We start from the raw sequence: 18,443 nt of genomic DNA, 5'->3' as shown, positions 1-18,443 counted from the left end.
CAGCGGTTGACCAAATCTTCTAAAGAATCTCAATTTAGCTATCTCATTGACAGTTAAGAATTCAAGAATCGCAGTACAAATTAAGAGCAAGAATAATTGTGAAATAGAAATAACAATCATCTAGATTCAGCAAATGAACAACATCAACACTTCGTTAATAACAATTGGTTATAATTTTATGGGTCTCCCTAACTAACCTTTTGATTAGAATAGCATGCTTGGGCTTCATGCAAAACACATTTTATTTTAAAGTTAATTTGGAAAACATCTACCATGGCTCTAACAAAATAGCGGTTGGTATCTAAAAACAAAGAAAATAACCTACAACAAGAGCAAGAGCATTTTGTCATAGAGACGGAGACTCTAAGCTATCCCAACCATTTAAGAAGCAATATGTAAGAGGTCAGCATTCACCATTAACAATTTAGCAGTAACGTCAAAGTTAGAAATAAAGTCATCAGGAACTGTTCAGCTCCTCAAACTCCTCCTCTGTGCAACCAAGCTAAGTTAGAATGTCCTACAGAACTTCCCAACTTGTCATTGGTCAGAAAAACGTACGTTTACAATTAGTCCAATAAGAATTCAACCCTAAATCTGAGATATAACTAAACTGTCTTTCACACGTCGATGATTGGCTCCTCTTCTCCTGTTCCCATCATCAGACTCATCAGGTAACTTTCTTGTAACAATCTCTATTCCAGTCAGTGCATCCATTGTTGGCTCCGGGTAACATCGCTGTCTCACGCATCAAACTATACACAGTAACAACTCCTAATACGAGACATTCTAACAGGCAGTTCTCATGAGAAAGTCAAAGACATCTGCTAAAGTTTGGTCAGGGGTAATTTGTTTTGCCTCCCCCAACCCGCCACCATGCTGAGTGCCAGCCGCGACTGCATTTGGTCAGCACCGTGTGAACAATAAATGCATTGATTTCTCTGGACATACATTTCCACGATTTTATTAAACACTGCAGCTTAATATGAGGCTGTGCAGACTAGGCCCAAACCTCACTAACTTAAGGCCTAAGGTTAATAAGCAATTACACAGCATGAAATCATTAATGTGACACACTACTACAATTTTCTTCACTCCTGCATTTCAACTAATAATATGCATTCAAATGAAAGCATTACGTGTTCTATGGCAGCCACTCAGGTGTGGACATTTTCTAAGTCGCACACTACTTTCTACATTAGTCAAATTCTATGCAAATTCTTAACTCATAGTATATAAAATTCATTAGTAATAAATTCAGCGTTCACAATTCCTCCTCTGACGACTAAATATGTCATCACACTTTACATTATCCCATACAAATTTTCGTTCACCTAAAATTTGTTTTCCCTGTAACTTTTATTTCTTCTTCCCTTTTCAAATTTTCTCTAAAGTACTTTTCCATTTTAATTCCTTCCCTCCTCTAATCATTTTTTAAATTCCTCATTTTATTCACGTGATACCATTTATAAATTCCCCAAGCTCCAAATATACAAGTCACAATAATCAATATTATTTGTATTATTTTCAAAATTATCCCTTAAGTTGCCCAGCCAAACTCCCACAGAAACAAAACCTCAACGAACATTTTCCCAAACTCCTAGTTCTTTCAGCTCTTTCAAATCAGCGCTATCATTAGTCAAATTGTTAATAAGGCTTCTAATTTCTTTACTATCGTTAGGTATATATGAGCAACAATTTTGCGAGTTCAGCATTTTACAAACTCTGCCCTCCTTCACCAAAAGGATGTCTAATGCAAGGCCTAGATCTTATTACAACCATCTCTGTATCCATTAGGATCATGGCTCCTAAAAAAAATTGTTAGCATGTTATTCACAATAATAGACAACTTTCGAATTTTCAAAGAATTCAGAATAACTCCCATTGAAGGATTCATTGCTCCAAATATGTCTCCAACTATGCCAGAATAAGCTTCTCGCTTTTGTCTAACATGATGTAATTTAGTCATTTTAGGTACTTCATTGAGGTTCTCAAGTTGATCAATCTTTGGGAAAACTATTCCCAGGTAACATGTGCCATTTCATCCTCTTGGGAGACGATAATACGCATTTGGTCCACAGGTGTAATAAATTCCTGTAATTGCTGGGTCTTGTCCGTTTAACATGAACGTCCAATTATTCTGAAACAAAAACACATGTCTACATTCACTCGTTCCCACAAACAACATATCAGTTCTAGATTTAGACCTATATACACAAAGCTTCCCTATGTGTTGTGCATCTAAAGCTAATTTTCCCTGTTTCTTTATTTTGCTAAATGCATGATCATTTCTAAATGTCCTTTTCTCTAAGCCCTTGTTTAACTTCTCCTTTAAAGCCTTTCTCCTGTCATCTGTCTGATCTAAAAAACTCTTTTCTTAGGTGTAAGCAAGCATGTGAAGTTGTTCCTGTGTGGGGAGGCTGTGTCAAATGTCAATGTAGGTTCAAAGAATCCTCTTACTAATTCTATGGTGTTTTCCTTAGCTACTCTACTCAGGTACTTAATTATAGGAACAAATGAAAATAGTACGTTGTGATTTGAACAGAAGTACTGAATGTACTCCTGGTTATAGAATATTGCTAGTAGAAGACTATAACTTATTCCATAAGTAAAGGGCAAGCTATGGTAAGTAACTCCTTTCTCCACTGATGAAGGAATCTGTGTACAGACATAACAATCTCTCACATTCATTGTCTAAACATACTCAAGCAATAAGCGATAGAAAACATTGGAGGAAAGATCCCCTTGGTTGATGTCTATATGCAAATATTTCTCATCTATCCTAAACTTATCTAATTCTCTAAGTGCAATAGTTGTCTCTAAAGCAGAGGTGTGGCTGGCCACAATCTTGTCAAGAAGAGTCATGCTCACCAGACACAATTTCATCCATACAATCGCCAAACCAATACCTATGTATTTACAGCACCTAATGTTCCTAACCTGTTAGCTGTGGTTACTCATGATCTGTAAAGAATCAGAATGTAGAAGAGAAAAATTATAACTATGCAGCAAAACAAAACAAAAATCTTCAATCTTCTCTAGCAGTTATTTACAGCTTTCAGTCTTTCTTCCTGGACCATTTGTTAAAATCGATAATTTTCCTGTCAAAATCAGTTTAGCAGCTTGTCAATTCAGGTGATTTAGAGCCTCTTCTGGTTGCTTTCAATAGTCTTGTTTGCACTTTTCGGAGATTCACAATTTTACCAAGTTCAGTTCATTGATCTCCTTCATGTGCCAAACTATTGACCTGGAATTTCTTGATCAAAACAAAAAGACAAAAATTCACTCTGCCATTCACTTGTTGTTGCATACGGCCATTCAGGACCTCCAAATCTTTGATTTGCAATTCTCTTTTTTTTCAATCTTCGATCTCCATTTAATTCTCCATCACTCAAATCTTCTCTTCTTGTTGTGCCTATTTCTTCTTCAATTTTTGTCACTGTAATTGCTTCTTTCCTCTTGACGAGTGATTTCGGCCACTTATCTCCTTTAAGTGGACCTTTTGTCAAGGTTCTTTTCAGTGCTGGAATTGTAACTTCTCTTTGTTCTGCAGGATTTTTTCTTGACATACCTGTAACTGGTTCAGGAGGAGTCAGATCGTTTTGGCTTTGATCCACCTCAACTCCTTTCACCTCTGGTTCTGTTGTTTCTTCTGTTTGTCTCTCAAGACCGTCTGCTCCTCGGAGAGCCGTCCTCTGGCTAGACTCTCCTGCTACCTCAGCTGAGGTCGGTTCACTGTCATTTTCCAGTAGGTCTTCTACTTAGTTCCACACAGGAGTATCTGCACTGTTTTCAGTCTGTTCCGATTTAGTCTCTAATTCTCCTGGTTCTTTCTCTGAGCCTGGGTTTTGTCTGGAAGTTAGTACTCTCAACAACTCTTCTTCATTGTCCAACAGACAGAGTACTTTCCGAGTATGGCTGGCATGGTTCAGAACTCCAGCGCACTTCACAGCTGTAGCAGTAATCAGTACTACTTTGTATGGGCCTTTCCACAGAGGGTCCAAACAAGTCTTCCTCACATGTTTTCTGATCACAACCCAATCTCCCGCTCTCAGGTTGTAGCTTTGATCCTGATACGATTGCAGTGCAGTGACTTCCACCTGATGAGAGAAAGAGCGAACATCAGCCAAACCTTTGCAGTAATCCAACACCATATCATCTGTTATGTTCCCAAAAGTTTTGGCAGGAACCACTAGCAACCTCACTGCTTTGTCCATGAGGATTTCATGCAGCAACAGTCCAGTTTTCCTGTTGGGGGTGTTCCTCATACTCACAAGAACTAACAGCAGTGCGTACGGCCATTTCAGATTTGTGGACGCACACATCTTTGCAATTCTTGACTTCAAGGTACCATTCATTTGTTCAACAAGTCCTGAGGCTTCAGGGCGGTAGCTACAATGAAACTTCTGCTTAATGTTTAAAGCTGAACATAATAATTTAATTACTTCGTTGTTGAAGTGACTTCCTCTATCTGATTCTAAAGAGACCAGAAAACCAAAACGAGGTATCAGTTCCCTAAGAAGTAACTTTGCTTCTGTAAGGCTGTCATTTCTTTGTGTAGGGTAAGCTTCAATAGAGTGACTAAAGATACAAACAATAAACAACACAGATCTCAATCATCCACACACAGGCATCTCAATAAAATCCTACTGCATTCTGCTAAATGTACCTCCCGCTCTTCCAGTGTGGCTCATATTGACCACAGTCCCTTTCCCCACGTTCATCTGCTGACAGATGATGCAAAGATGGCAAATTGCTTCGGCAACCTGTCTAAACTTTGGATTGAACCAAAACTGCTTAAAGGTGCGAATCATGGCATCCCTTCCAACATGTGTTTGACCATGATAATAGCTAGCTATCTGAGTCAACAAATTATTTGGTAAAACCACTTGTCTCTCCCCGGACACCAATACATCATCCTCACGCTGAACACATTTCAACTTTAACCAATTTTTCTTTTCCTCCCTCTCAACATTTTCCTGAAGGGCTTTTTGTTTTTCACAAGTGGCAATCAAATGTAGTGCATAATTTGGGCACATTTCTTCTTCAGGTAACAATTTCCATTTGTCTTTGAACGATATACAGTTCAATGTGCGAAACCTTGCAAATTGATCCGCATATCCATTACCCAAGGCCACAAAATTTTGTGATTTCAGATATGCACTGTATTTCACCACAGCAATCTTCTCTGGCATTTGTAAAGCTTGTAACAAATCATGAATCCTTTCACCATTCCTAACTGGTGAACCAGGAGAGGACAAGAAACCTCTCTGTGACCACAGCTGGCCAAGGTTCTGGACTATTCCAAATCCGTACTGGCTATCAGTATAAATGGTAACTTTAAGCTGTGCAGAGACATGGCATGCTTTCATAAGGGCTACCAACTCATCCACTTGTGCAGAATACAGTCCTCGGAACCAGGGCGCTTCGAGTATACCAGAAATGGTGCACACAGCATATCCTGCTCTCAGTGTTCCCATGGTATCTCTTAAACAGGAGCCATCAACAAAAATAATTTGGTCATTGTCTTCCAATCAAGTATCTCGGGTATTAGGTCTCGGTTTTGTGCACAAATCAGTAACCTCCAAACTGTCATGTTCAACTTCTTTCAATTTGTCAACTTCAATATTCTCTTTTGGAAGTAAAGTTGCTGGGTTAAGCACTGTGCACCTTTTCAATGATATATAGGGCAAACCCAGGAAGAGTCTCATAGCGCGTCAACCTGGCATTAGTCAAGTGTTGTGTCTTGGTTCTGGAAAGTAAAACTTCAATGGAGTGAGGGACCATAACAGTAAAAGGATGTCCCATCACAATGCTCTCACTGTGAGTGAGACTTAATCTAACCACAGCTACTGTACTTAAACAGCCAGGTAAAGCTGCTGCAACTGGGTCCAAAGTAGCTGAAAAATATGCTACTGGGCAGTTTAGGCTACAATGGACTTGTGTCAGCACGAACACAGAACATGCATAACGCTCATGAAAAAACAACAAGAAGGGCTTTGTGTAGTCAGGCATACCCAAAGCTGGGGCTTTGCACAAGCTCTCTCGCTCTCTCAGTAAAGGCTTTCATACAGGCTTGGTCTAACACTAAGGGATCAGTAACTTCTTTGTGAGTCAGCTTCAGCAATGGTTTTGAAAAGTTGGGAATCCACTGACGACACCAGCTCACAATTCCCAGAAACATCCTGACATCTGTGTTGCAGCGGGATTCATCTGTAATATAGCTGTGACCCTTTCTCTAGAAGTTTTCCTAATTCCCTTCTCAATTAGGTGACCCAAATATTTCACTTCTTTCTGATAGTACTGTAAGTTTGCTGGGGGCACTTTATGCCCGTTCTCTCCCAAGTGATTTTATAAAGCAATAGTATCATACTTACATGATTCTTTTGTCTGACGCGACTAAAAGATCATCAATGTACTGGACTAACGTCAACTGGGAAGGCATCTTTAATGACTCCAGGTTCTTTTTAGGGTCTGGTTGAAAATGGACGGTGCTTCTGAAAACCCCTGGGGAATTCTACACCAACAATAGACTTGGTTAAAAAATTTAAAACAGAAGAGACATTGGCTATCCTCATGAAGAGGCATAGAAAAGAATGCTTGTGACAGGTCTACTACGGTGAACCATTCAGCATCGCATGGGACCTGAAACAATATCACTGCTGGAGCTGGCACCACGGTACAACACAATCACAATATCATTTACCTTCCTCCAATCCTGAATAATCCAAAATATCCCACATGGCTTTCACAATCACATTATTGGTGAAATACATGGGCTGCTCAGTACTTCTTTTAAAACACCTTCCGCAATTATGGGTGCAATCCCTTCAATCATGTCCTGTGGTATTGAGGAATCTGGGGGAAAATCATATTTTACTTTACTGGGACTTTAACTGGCTCAACTCCTTTAATTAGACCAATGTCCTTTCCTGTAAAATCCCACACTTTCATTTTAACTGTTCCCTGTAAGTCAGTAGGAAGATCTCTCATTGTGAAAACTGGAAAGAAGCTGGTCAAAGGGTGCTCCTTATTCACTGTATCACAATCTATTGCTGTGAGTCATCTTCATCATCATAGTTTGTCTGAATGGGAATTCCATCATTTGAGCAAGTAATTTAACATCTTGTTTTGCATAGCAAATCTCTCCCTAGTAAGGATACTGAACTTGAATCACAAACTACGAATTTGTGTAATCCTTTAAAATTGCTAATTTTAACCTGAACTGGTTCTATAATGGGGTTTGTCAAATATTGGTTTGCAACTCCTACAATCTGCACGGTTTTCCCTGAAAGGGGCGGGTTTGGACCTTCTTCAGTTCTTACTGTAGAGCGTGTAGCTCCTGTGTTGACTAAAAATTAGACTGTGACCCATCACTTTTTCCTTCACGTATGGACTTTTCTGGTCTACTTCTAATGAAGCTGCTAACACGCATTCCTCATCATCTGGACTCTCACACACCCAATCATCATTTGCTTCATCCTCACTGTGTAGTGGGAATTGGTGTACTGTGTTATTACTCTGGTTAAACCTTTGACCTGCTGAGGAAGCATCACCTGCTGCTGCTCCATTGGGGCCTGAGGTATTTGAATTTGTTGTCTAGGTACCATTTGAACTTGAGGTTGCATTTGCTGCGACTGGGACATCTTGTGACACGGCATTTGCACTTGTTGCATAGGCTGAAAACCTTGCACCTGATTCACATTACTTTGGACATTTGGATTTTGACCTCTCATTCTCTGTCTTCTCATATTTGGGGAAAAATTGATTTTGTTTGTCTGCTGAACAACACCTTCCTGACCTAACATCGGACACTGTCCAATTTCCGAGGCCTCCACAAGCATTACTTGGTAACATTCTTCTCATTCCTTGCACATCATTCTTAACAAACAATTGTATTCTAATCAGGACTACGGATCATATTTCCATTTCCACCAGGACCTCTACCTTTCACCTGGTTCTGCAACCACATGTTTCTTTGCTGCTACTGTGGAAAACTTCCCTGCATTCCTGATTGTGCGGCTTTATTCTGCATCACCATTGCCTTTTCTTTCAACTTTCTTTGCTTCAACTCAATCTCATCACCACAGTACTTTGCATACTGCAATACAATCAATCGGCTTTGCTTGCCAACAAATCAAATGGCTCTTAATCATCTGCCTAATCTCAGGTCTCATCTTTCAAACAAATCTGAACACAAAATGAAACATGTCTTTTGGCTCAATTGTTTCTGTGCCACTGTAATGTTTGAACGCCTGCCACAATCTCTCATAGTATGCAAGTATTGACTCCTTCCCTTCCTGATCTGTTCTGTTGATTCTTTGCCATTCAATATTCTTGGGCGAAACTCTTGTCTTCAAAAATTCTATCACTTTATAGTAGTATTTAATTACGTCAGTGGACGGTGTACCTGTTGCTGGATCTCTCTGAGGTTCTCTTGTCAGCCAATCTACACTCCTTTTGCACTCGACCCATAGGTCTGCTGGAACTGCTATTTCTAACAGGATGTTCAAATCCTCCGACAGGCATTTTGTGAATTTCACAAACCTGTTTGCTGGTACCACTGTACTGGCTTTTTTCTCAACCTGGGATAACCACTGGTAAATGACAAAATGTCACTTCTGCTCCAAGGGACATGGACAAAATTCCTTCCGGGAATCTTTCCTATTGGTTAAGATTTTCATTGGATCCTCAACCTGGTGCACATTCGCAGTAGGATTCACAGAATCCCTTTTCTTCTTGTCTCTTCTTCGCCCATCTGCCTTCCCATTTATCTAATACTCCCCATCTCCGAATGCTCTGTATTAAGTCCCTAATGTGAATTTTCATTCCTGGTACTCTCAGGTTCTCAAAGTCCTTTGAGTCGAACTCTAATCTGTAACTCCTCTTTAAATGTTTTGTCAATTTATATGTCATACTTTCCTGCCTAGTCTGCCAATTGCTGATGTACTATACCTGCTTTATTAGTAATCAGTTTGCACAAATAACGTAACTCATCTTCTCGTAAAGAATCAATTCTGTCCAACCCCATTGTTCCTTCGATTAAGAGTTCTGCCTCTAGCCTGGTCAAATTCAGTACACTAACCCCGCTGGAATCTCCTTGGGAGCTATTCAGCTTCTCTAACCATTCAGTTAACTGCTGAGCTGTCAAACCTTGTAATGAAATGTTGTTATTGCTTACATTGGTCACTTGCTATAACGTCAGGCTCGGAGTTTCTGGTGTTACCATGCTTGGACTGGAACCTATGTCGAATCTTTCCTGATTACTTTTGAGGAGTCCTAAAAGAGCTCAAATTGATTAACGGACATGTTCCATCAAATGTCGGTCTCATGAGGGTCATCATTCTTGCGCTTTCATCAGACCTCTCCCTCTCTACTCTTGGATTCAGGATTTTCTGCTCACTGCTCTATTGTTTCCCTGGACAAACAACAGTATGACCGGACCTATGGTAACTGGTACTGACACTGCATCTAGATTTGGTTGGGCCTTTCGATCTCTAGGGTACCTCATTCCTGTATTCTGACTTGCCAGGGCAGACATTTCTGTCTGGGATCTTGTTATGGTGGTATATCTCGGGATGATCTGTGTCTGTACTAGGAACATCAAATTCAATGTGGACTCTATCTGGACCAAATCAGCTTCAAATAAACCTGTCTAATGCGGGCAGCTTGTCCTGTCGGCACTACTAAGTTTGTTACAGCATCTATAATAGGTATATCTGGAAAAATTCTGGTAATGTCAATCAGCGGCATAGGCCTTTGAAACGCAGAAGTAGCTGGAACATTAGGACTAACCTGTATCTGGCTCAGTGTAGTGTCAAGTGGTATCGGAGCTGTAGAGCCTACACTGGTACTTGAACCTCTCTCATGTGTTGCATATGGTGGGGGACGATTCCTCAGTAACTGCAAAATAAACTTGTCATCATCTGACTCCTCATCGTGTGTTAAAGACTTCCTAAATTCTGTGGATTTCTGCTCTCTGTTGTCTGAAGGATAGGAATCCCTCTTCTTAGTACTCTTTTTTGACTCGTTCCGGTTCTCTTGTGTAATTGCTGGAAAGAACTTCATTCCCAGTAAAGTCTCAGTTCTCAAAAATGTTTTCTCACTATCTCATCTAGTCTCTGCTAAAGTTTTCTCTGCTTTTCTCATTCTTCATTCAAATTTCAGTTACTGTTTAGTTACTAGTTCTCAAATAGCTAAAGCTTCAAACTGTGCAGGTCTCGGAGGAGGTTTCAAATCATAGAGTACTCTCCTCAAATTCTCTAAAATTCTCAAATTAAAGGTTCCATGGGCAGGGAATGCTAAACTCCCATTTCGCTCGGTTTCTTTGCACCACTGTTTCAGCCAAAGACATGGTGCAGCACTTTGTTCTTCAAATACAATATAGGCGAGTGTACCTTTCTCCTATTCTAGTTGGAATTAACATATCTCCCCTTAGGGCACTCTTTAAAGCTTTGAAAAATTTCATTTTCGGAAATATATGCTACTTTCAATCGAATCAGGAAGTGATTTTCAATCCCAAAATCCTTTTCGCTAATCTTCCCAACCAATTACACTTCACGGTTGTCCACCAATCCGTTTGTGACCCTTCTCGCTAACCACCCTATCCCAGCGCGGCTCCAATGAAGTCACACTAACATGTACAGCGGCTGAAAAAATCCCTTCGGTTTGTCTTTCACAGTTCAAATTCTTGCAAAACTAAATGCAAATATTGCAAGCATTAAATAAAAATCAACACCCAACTTGTCTGTTTACTACAGGTATGCAACACAACTGCTTCAGAAACCTTACAGATTTTTCTCTGTGGCTTTTCCCCCTGACAGATACTCCTATCTCGGTTTCCCTAACTCGCAACCAAAATTCAACCACCACATTTTACTCTCAACTATCAATGGACCCTCCTGGTGCACATTGGACTCACCAAATCTCAGTTGAAAAACCGATCACTCCTTTAACATGCACTCTTGAGTTTGTCAACCACGCCCGATTTACCTATTAAACAGACAAATTACAACATAAACCAAGTGTCTAATATACTTATTCAATACTCCGGAGTCTTAGACCACGCAGGGTCCGCATATCAACAACCACATGGACAATTTTTGAACACAAAGCACCACACACGTGAAGTTCGACGATTTCCCTACTATCACACTTTGGAGGACGCAAACTCCCTAAACAACTTCATCTAGAGTACGCAAACTCCCTAGACACACTCAAACATCACAATTCACCTGCGATTTGCTTAAGCTGTGCAAGCGCAAAACCTATTTCATTCACACTGTCACTAGAAACACTGAGAACATACTCAAACAAGCATTGGCAAGTTCCAAGGTTTTGGGAAAGTCATGGTAGGTTCTTAGGGAGGAATAATCTTTTCACTTCGTATCACTGAATCTGCTTCTCTATCAAATCTGTTAATTATGTTAATCTCTTATGGAAAATACCCATCCGACTCTTCTAACACAATCTAAGGAGAAAAAGGACATTATGATGGCCTCTTAAGGAGACAAACCATGCAACTCCTTTACCTATTTCTAAGGGAAAAAGGACTTTATGGTGGCCTCTTAAGGAGACTAACCATAAACCTTCAAGCATGATCCAGGGGAAAAAGGACCTTATGATGGCCTCTTAAGTAGCCAAACCATCCTCTGCTACCATTTCTGTTAGCATGTCTGTCCTTATTTGGTCTTTTATTGTCAATTTATAAGGGGACGCGTTAGAGGTTCGATAGACCTTTTGACTACGCTTAGAGTGGTTTCACCATAAACTTAATTCACTGCATTTACAATATCATAATCAATAGACATCATCAAATACTCTTTGAAATCAGTGCTTTTTACACACCATGACCTATTTGGCCACAAATAACCACACCTTTATGTAAAAGTTAGAAAGTTTATTTCCCTATATTAACAATGCTAATGTCACGTAAATTAGTCTCAGAACAAAAAAGGTAAACATACTTTAATAACACAGGTTGACCAAATCTTCAGGAGAATCTCAATTTAGCTAACACATTGACAGGTAGGCATTCAAGAATCACAGTACAAATTAAGAGCAAGAATAACTGCGAAATAGAAATAACATACATCTAGAGTCAGCAAATGAACAACATCAACTCTTTGTTAATAACAATTGGTTAACATTTTATGTGTCTCCCTAACTACCCTTCCGATTAGAATAGCATGTTTGGGCTTCATGCAAAACACATTTTATTTTAAGGATAATTTGGAAAACATCTAGCTATGGTTATCAAAATAGCGGTTGGTACCTAAAAAACAAAGAACATAACCTACAACAAGAACAATAGCATTTTGTTATACCTCTCCTCATAAGGATCAGAAAGCTGCTATTTCTCTTCATCAGTTGTACACCTGTACAGTCAGCTTAAAAAATGGGCAGTAAAAAGGGATGGTTCAGAGACGGTGATTCTAAGCTATCTGAACCATTTAGAAAGCAAAATCTAAGGGGTCAGCATCCACCATTAACAATTTAACAGTAAAGTCAAAGTTAGAAATAAAGTAATCAGGAGCCTTTCAGCCCCTCAAACAGAACCTCTACGGCGGGAAAAATCTAAATGGAAAATGAGCACTCCTCCTCTGTGCAATCGAGCTAAGTTAGAATGTCCTAGGGAACTTCCCACCTTGTCATTGATCAGAAAATCGTACGTTTACAATTACTCCAATAAGAATTCAACCCCAAATCCAAGATATAACTAAACTGTCTTTCACACATGGATGATTGTCTCCTCTTCTCCTGTTCCTATTGTCCGACTTGTCAGGTAACTTTCTTGTAACAATCTGTACTTCAGTCAGTGCATCCATTGTTGGTTACTGGGAACATAGCTATCTCACGCATCGAATTATACAAAGGAATAACTTCTAATACAGGACATTCTAACAGGCAGTTCTCATGAGAAAGTCAAAGACATCTGCTAACGTATGGTCAACACAGAGTGAACAATAAATGCAGTGATGTCTATGGACATACATTCCCACAATTTTATTAAACATTGCAGCTTAATATGAGGCTGTGCAGACTAGGCCCAAACCTCACTAATTTAAGGCCTAAGAATAATAAGCAATCACATAGCAAGAAATCATTAATGTGACATAGTACTACAATTTTCTTCACTCCTGCATTTCAACTAATATATTATGCATTCAAATAAAAGCATTATGTATACCATGGTGGCCACTCAAGTGTCCACATTTTCTGAGTCACATTACTTTCTACATTAGTCTAATTCTCTGTAAATTCTTAACTCACAGTATATAAAATTCATTAGTAATAAATTCAGTGTTCACACAGTCACACATTTTCCCTAGTATTCTCACCTTTTTAGGGGCGGGGCCACAACTGAGCTCTCCCTGCCAGCATTACAGCAGTTCAGTGGGACGACCAGTGGCAGTTTTAACTGAACATCCTGACATACGCAGTTCAGACTTCTGCAATCAACAGCAGAAAGGAAGTTGAGAAGCAGAGGCACAGCCCCACTGGTGGCTGATGGAGTGCTGTGTTTGCCTGCTCGAGCCAATCCTGGCACTGCTTTTATGCTAGTTAGTATTGTAAGCAGCATGACAGCAGTGCTTGAATTGGCTCTGATACAACTGTTCAGCATGCAATGTGAGGCAGGAGGAATTTCAGGCGTGTTTATTTTTAAAGGGTTGAACATGTGTTTTTTATTTGACCCACTAATTTTATAAGGTAGCAACCATCACCGTCATTAAATTGTAAACTTCATGGGTAAAAGGATGACTTGATTGAACATCTAAGCTGTAGATGCCCTGCTCCTTTAAAAATGAGAAGAACATATCTTAAAGATGTGTTTATAAGGGCCAACATTAGAACAGGCTGCTAAATGCTGTTTATTTAGACAAGGACTGTTGGTTTATTGGTAAGCTGATCAAATTTTGAGATCCCGTATATTTTCTGTGCTCATAATGTTGAAACTTGATTACTATTAAAATGGCCAAATGAGTTGTTGTTTTTATTGTGTTTGGTATTATTGTAAAGAATTGTTTTTTTCTTTAAACAATATTATTATTACACGCCAATAACTTTAACATCTCTATTTCCCACAAATGAATATTAGCTAGCTCTTCGATAAATTGTTTAATCTACCATAATCACCATTAAGTCAATGGGTGTATTTTTAAAGTCTGTTTTGCACCTCTTTTACCAAGCCCATTAATCGTTTTGCATTTACGATATATGTAGCCACACCTCCCAACAACATCCCATGCTAGGCGGAAACAGTTCTAACCAATTTTTCATGCTGGTTAATTATGTGTTTTCCCAGTTTGGTCTCCATGCACCACAGCATGTTTAACAATCACGTACATGCACACATTTTGCCTGTTAAACTCGATTTCAGACACCTTTTCATGCTTTATAAAAACTTTCATTTTCAAATTCTGCATTACCATTGTCAAGGCATGTTAGGTGATCAGCGCATAGCTTAAATTTGTGCAGCAGGTATTGTGGCACCAGGGCCAAAATGTCCGTGAGACACACTGAACCCTGGGTATTGCTGTGCTTCAAAGTTTAAGCAGTGGCCAGGTGGCCTATTTGCTTCCTTGCAACTAGGGGTTACGGCAAACTGGCTACTCCACTGTAGGTGATCCTGGAGTGAAGGTGCAAGGGAAAAGTCCATGTCTAAATTTAGCAGAATACCTACTTTGCACTAACACTCCAAGCCTCCATACTAACTCACAGCCCACAATTTGATTCTAAAAGGTGCCAAATGTGCATTTGAGAAGTTGCAGCAATGGTAGTGTTTAAATCAATGGAGGAGCCAGGACTAGCTGATTCACTGTTCTAAGGGTGCCCCCTGGTCTGCTATGTGGCAGACTTAGCAGGCATTTACAAGTGAAATGCAACCAATCCAATTACTTCCTTTCCAAATTTAAAATGCATCACAATTAGTTTTGTTAGTCTTTTCCTCCCCTGGTCAACCATGTGACAAATGTGTTTATGTGAACACCACAGAGTTTAAGTAGGACTCAATATTTCATTTTCGGTTCTCAGTATTTCTTAGACTGTGAATGTGTGGTCACTCCACAAGGTCTCAGTCATGACCTGGCCACAGGGTGTTGAGTAACGTTGTAGCAATAAAGACAAGTAGATTTCTTGAAGCTTTATTGCAAAACTCAAACCTACAGCGATACAAAGCACAGCCTACTCCAACAGTGCCCAACCGCCAATGCCTCAACCTTCGACCCTGCAAATTTAATTCTACCCAGCATTATCAGAAAACACATATTACCAAAATTCCCCAAGGACTCAATGTATCACATATTCCCCCTTCAAAAATGAAAGAAAAATAAAACTCGCCTGGCTACAGAAGTACAAGAAAAAAATATAGAAATAAATAACCTATGTACAGATTGACTATACTAAACCCAAACAATATCAAACACAGAAAACTAGAAACTTGCATTAAAGACACAAAGGACCTCATTACAACCCTGGTGGACAGTGGTAAAATGAAGAAAAGTACTGCCAACAGGCTGGCGGTACTTTTTCCCATAATATTACATTGGCGGTTTGGCTTGCAATCCAAACTGCCAATATACCACACCGTCCGCAAGGGCGGTAATGACCGCCAGGCTGGAGACTGCAGTCTCGAGCCAGGTGGCTGAAACTAGCCCACCTGCGGGATTATGACCCTGCCTACTGTCATGCTATTCGTGGCCTCCTTACGGCCACGAAAACCATGGTGGTAGGCACTATCAGTGACAGGGAATTCCTGTCACTGTCACTGATAGGGGTCTTCCCCGCCCCCTTCCCCTCCCCCTAGTCTTCCCCCCTACTACAAACCCGCCAACGACATACACGCACCTTCACGCACCACTGAAAACACGATTATATACACACATACCCACATTCATCCACGCATGCATACATCCATTACACACACACACACTGACATACATACATTCACACATTCATGCACTCAACATACACGCGCACACACACACGGACAACACACATCTCACACCCACATACACGCATGCACATACACACACACACAATCACCCCCCTCCCCTATCGGAGCACCTGACTTACCTGATTGCAGGTGGTCCTCCGGCAGGAGATTGAACAAGGCAATGCCAGCAGCAGCGTCCGCCAGCAGAACACTGCCAAGCCCAATCATGTGTCATGATACGGTCGGCGGCAGTCTACTGCTGTTGCGCTGCTGTTGGCAGCAACGCCACCGTATCGCCATCCGCCGCCATGGCCGTAGACGGATTTCCGCCATCCATCTGGTGAAATTCTGGCTACGGTCATAATTTGGCGGGTGGCTGATAGCCGCAGTGACGGTCCTGTAGCAGCCGTCGTCACGGCGGTAGGTGGCATATACCGCCAATGTTGTAATGAGGGCCAAAGTGTTTGTAAGAGGGCTTGGCACCTTCAATAAACACTATAGAATGCTATAGCTTCTCAAACGCCACATAGTTAGTATTGCATGTCTCCAGGAGACCCATTTAAACAAGCCTGAAGCTACAGAACTTGCCAAAAAATGAAGGGCATAGACTTACAGTGCTACTTCAACCTCATTTGCTATGGGTGCTGGTGTGGATAGCTCCCGGGGTCCGGTTCACCTTAACATGCATGGAACCTGATATGGAGGGCAGATATATAATGGTACAGGGTACACTAGAGGCAAGGCACTGGTACTCTTCAATTCATATGGTCCCAACACGGATGACGACTCCTTTTCCCCCTCACTGACAGATGTACTGTCGCCCCAGTGAGAAAGAATATGTTCTGGGTCAGCGTTTTAAATTGTGTGGTGCATGGGTGTGAGAAGGTAGCCTCTTTCTAGCCTTGTTACCCCCACTTTTGGCCTGTTTGTGAGTGTATGTCAGGGTGTTTGTCACTGTTTTCACTGTCTCACTGGGATCCTGATAGCCAGGCCTCAGTGCTCATAGTGAAAACACTATGTTTTCAGTATGTTTGTTATGTGTCACTGGGATCCTGCTGGTCAGGACCCCAGTGCTCATAGGTTTGTGGCCTATATGTATGTGTCACTGGGACCCTGTCACACAGGGCCCCAGTGCTCATAGGTGTGCATGTATATGTTCCCTGTGTGGTGCCTAACTGTCTCACTGAGGCTCTGCTAACCAGAACCTCAGTGGTTATGCTCTCTCATTTCTTTCCAAATTGTCACTGACAGGCTAGTGACCATTTTTACCAATTTACATTGGCTTACTGGAACACCCTTATAATTCCCTAGTATATGGTACTGAGGTACCCAGGGTATTGGGGTTCCAGGAGATCCCTATGGGCTGCAGCATTTCTTTTGCCACCCATAGGGAGCTCTGACAATTCTTACACAGGCCTGCCACTGCAGCCTGAGTGAAATAACGTCCACGTTATTTCACAGCCATTTTACACTGCACTTAAGTAACTTATAAGTCACCTATATGTCTAACCTTTACCTGGTAAAGGTTAGGTGCAAAGTTACTTAGTGTGAGGGCACCCTGGCACTAGCCAAGGTGCCCCCACATTGTTCAGAGCCAATTCCCTGAACTTTGTGAGTGCGGGGACACCATTACACGCGTGCACTACATATAGGTCACTACCTATATGTAGCTTCACAATGGTAACTCCGAATATGGCCATGTAACATGTCTATGATCATGGAATTGCCCCCTCTATACCATCCTGGCATAGTTGGCACAATCCCATGATCCCAGTGGTCTGTAGCACAGACCCTGGTACTGCCAAACTGCCCTTCCTGGGGTTTCACTGCAGCTGCTGCTGCTGCCAACCCCTCAGACAGGCAGCTGCCCTCCTGGGGTCCAGCCAGGCCTGGCCCAGGATGGCAGAACAAAGAACTTCCTCTGAGAGAGGGTGTGACACCCTCTCCCTTTGGAAAATGGTGTGAAGGCAGGGGAGGAGTAGCCTCCCCCAGCCTCTGGAAATGCTTTGTTGGGCACAGATGTGCTCAATTCTGCATAAGCCAGTCTACACCGGTTCAGGGACCCCTTAGCCCCTGCTCTGGCGCGAAACTGGACAAAGGAAAGGGGAGTGACCACTCCCCTGACCTGCACCTCCCCTGGGAGGTGTCCAGAGCTCCTCCAGTGTGCTCCAGACCTCTGCCATCTTGGAAACAGAGGTGCTGCTGGCACACTGGACTGCTCTGAGTGGCCAGTGCCACCAGGTGACGTCAGAGACTCCTGCTGATAGGCTCCTTCAGGTGTTAGTAGCCTTTCCTCTCTCCTAGGTAGCAAAACCCTCTTTTCTGGCTATTTAGGGTCTCTGTCTCTGGGGAAACTTTAGATAACGAATGCATGAGCTCAGCCGAGTTCCTCTGCATCTCTCTCTTCACCTTCTGATAAGGAAACGACCGCTGACCGCGCTGGAAGCCTGCAAACCTGCAACATAGTAGCAAAGACGACTACTGCAACTCTGTAACGCTGATCCTGCCGCCT

At 41.4% G+C, this 18,443-nt stretch overlaps 1 protein-coding gene across 2 annotated transcripts in view; it reads right to left on the bottom strand.

Moving 5' to 3' along the window:
- ABCB10 (ATP binding cassette subfamily B member 10) overlaps positions 1-18,443 on the bottom strand; it is a 1,288,341-nt gene that overhangs the window by 644,214 nt on the left and 625,684 nt on the right. The window lies entirely within an intron of this gene.

Source organism: Pleurodeles waltl, chromosome 5, assembly GCF_031143425.1.
Source record: "Pleurodeles waltl isolate 20211129_DDA chromosome 5, aPleWal1.hap1.20221129, whole genome shotgun sequence".
Taxonomy (NCBI): Eukaryota; Metazoa; Chordata; class Amphibia; order Caudata; family Salamandridae; genus Pleurodeles; species Pleurodeles waltl.
This window is presented reverse-complemented; position numbering and strand designations above follow the sequence as displayed.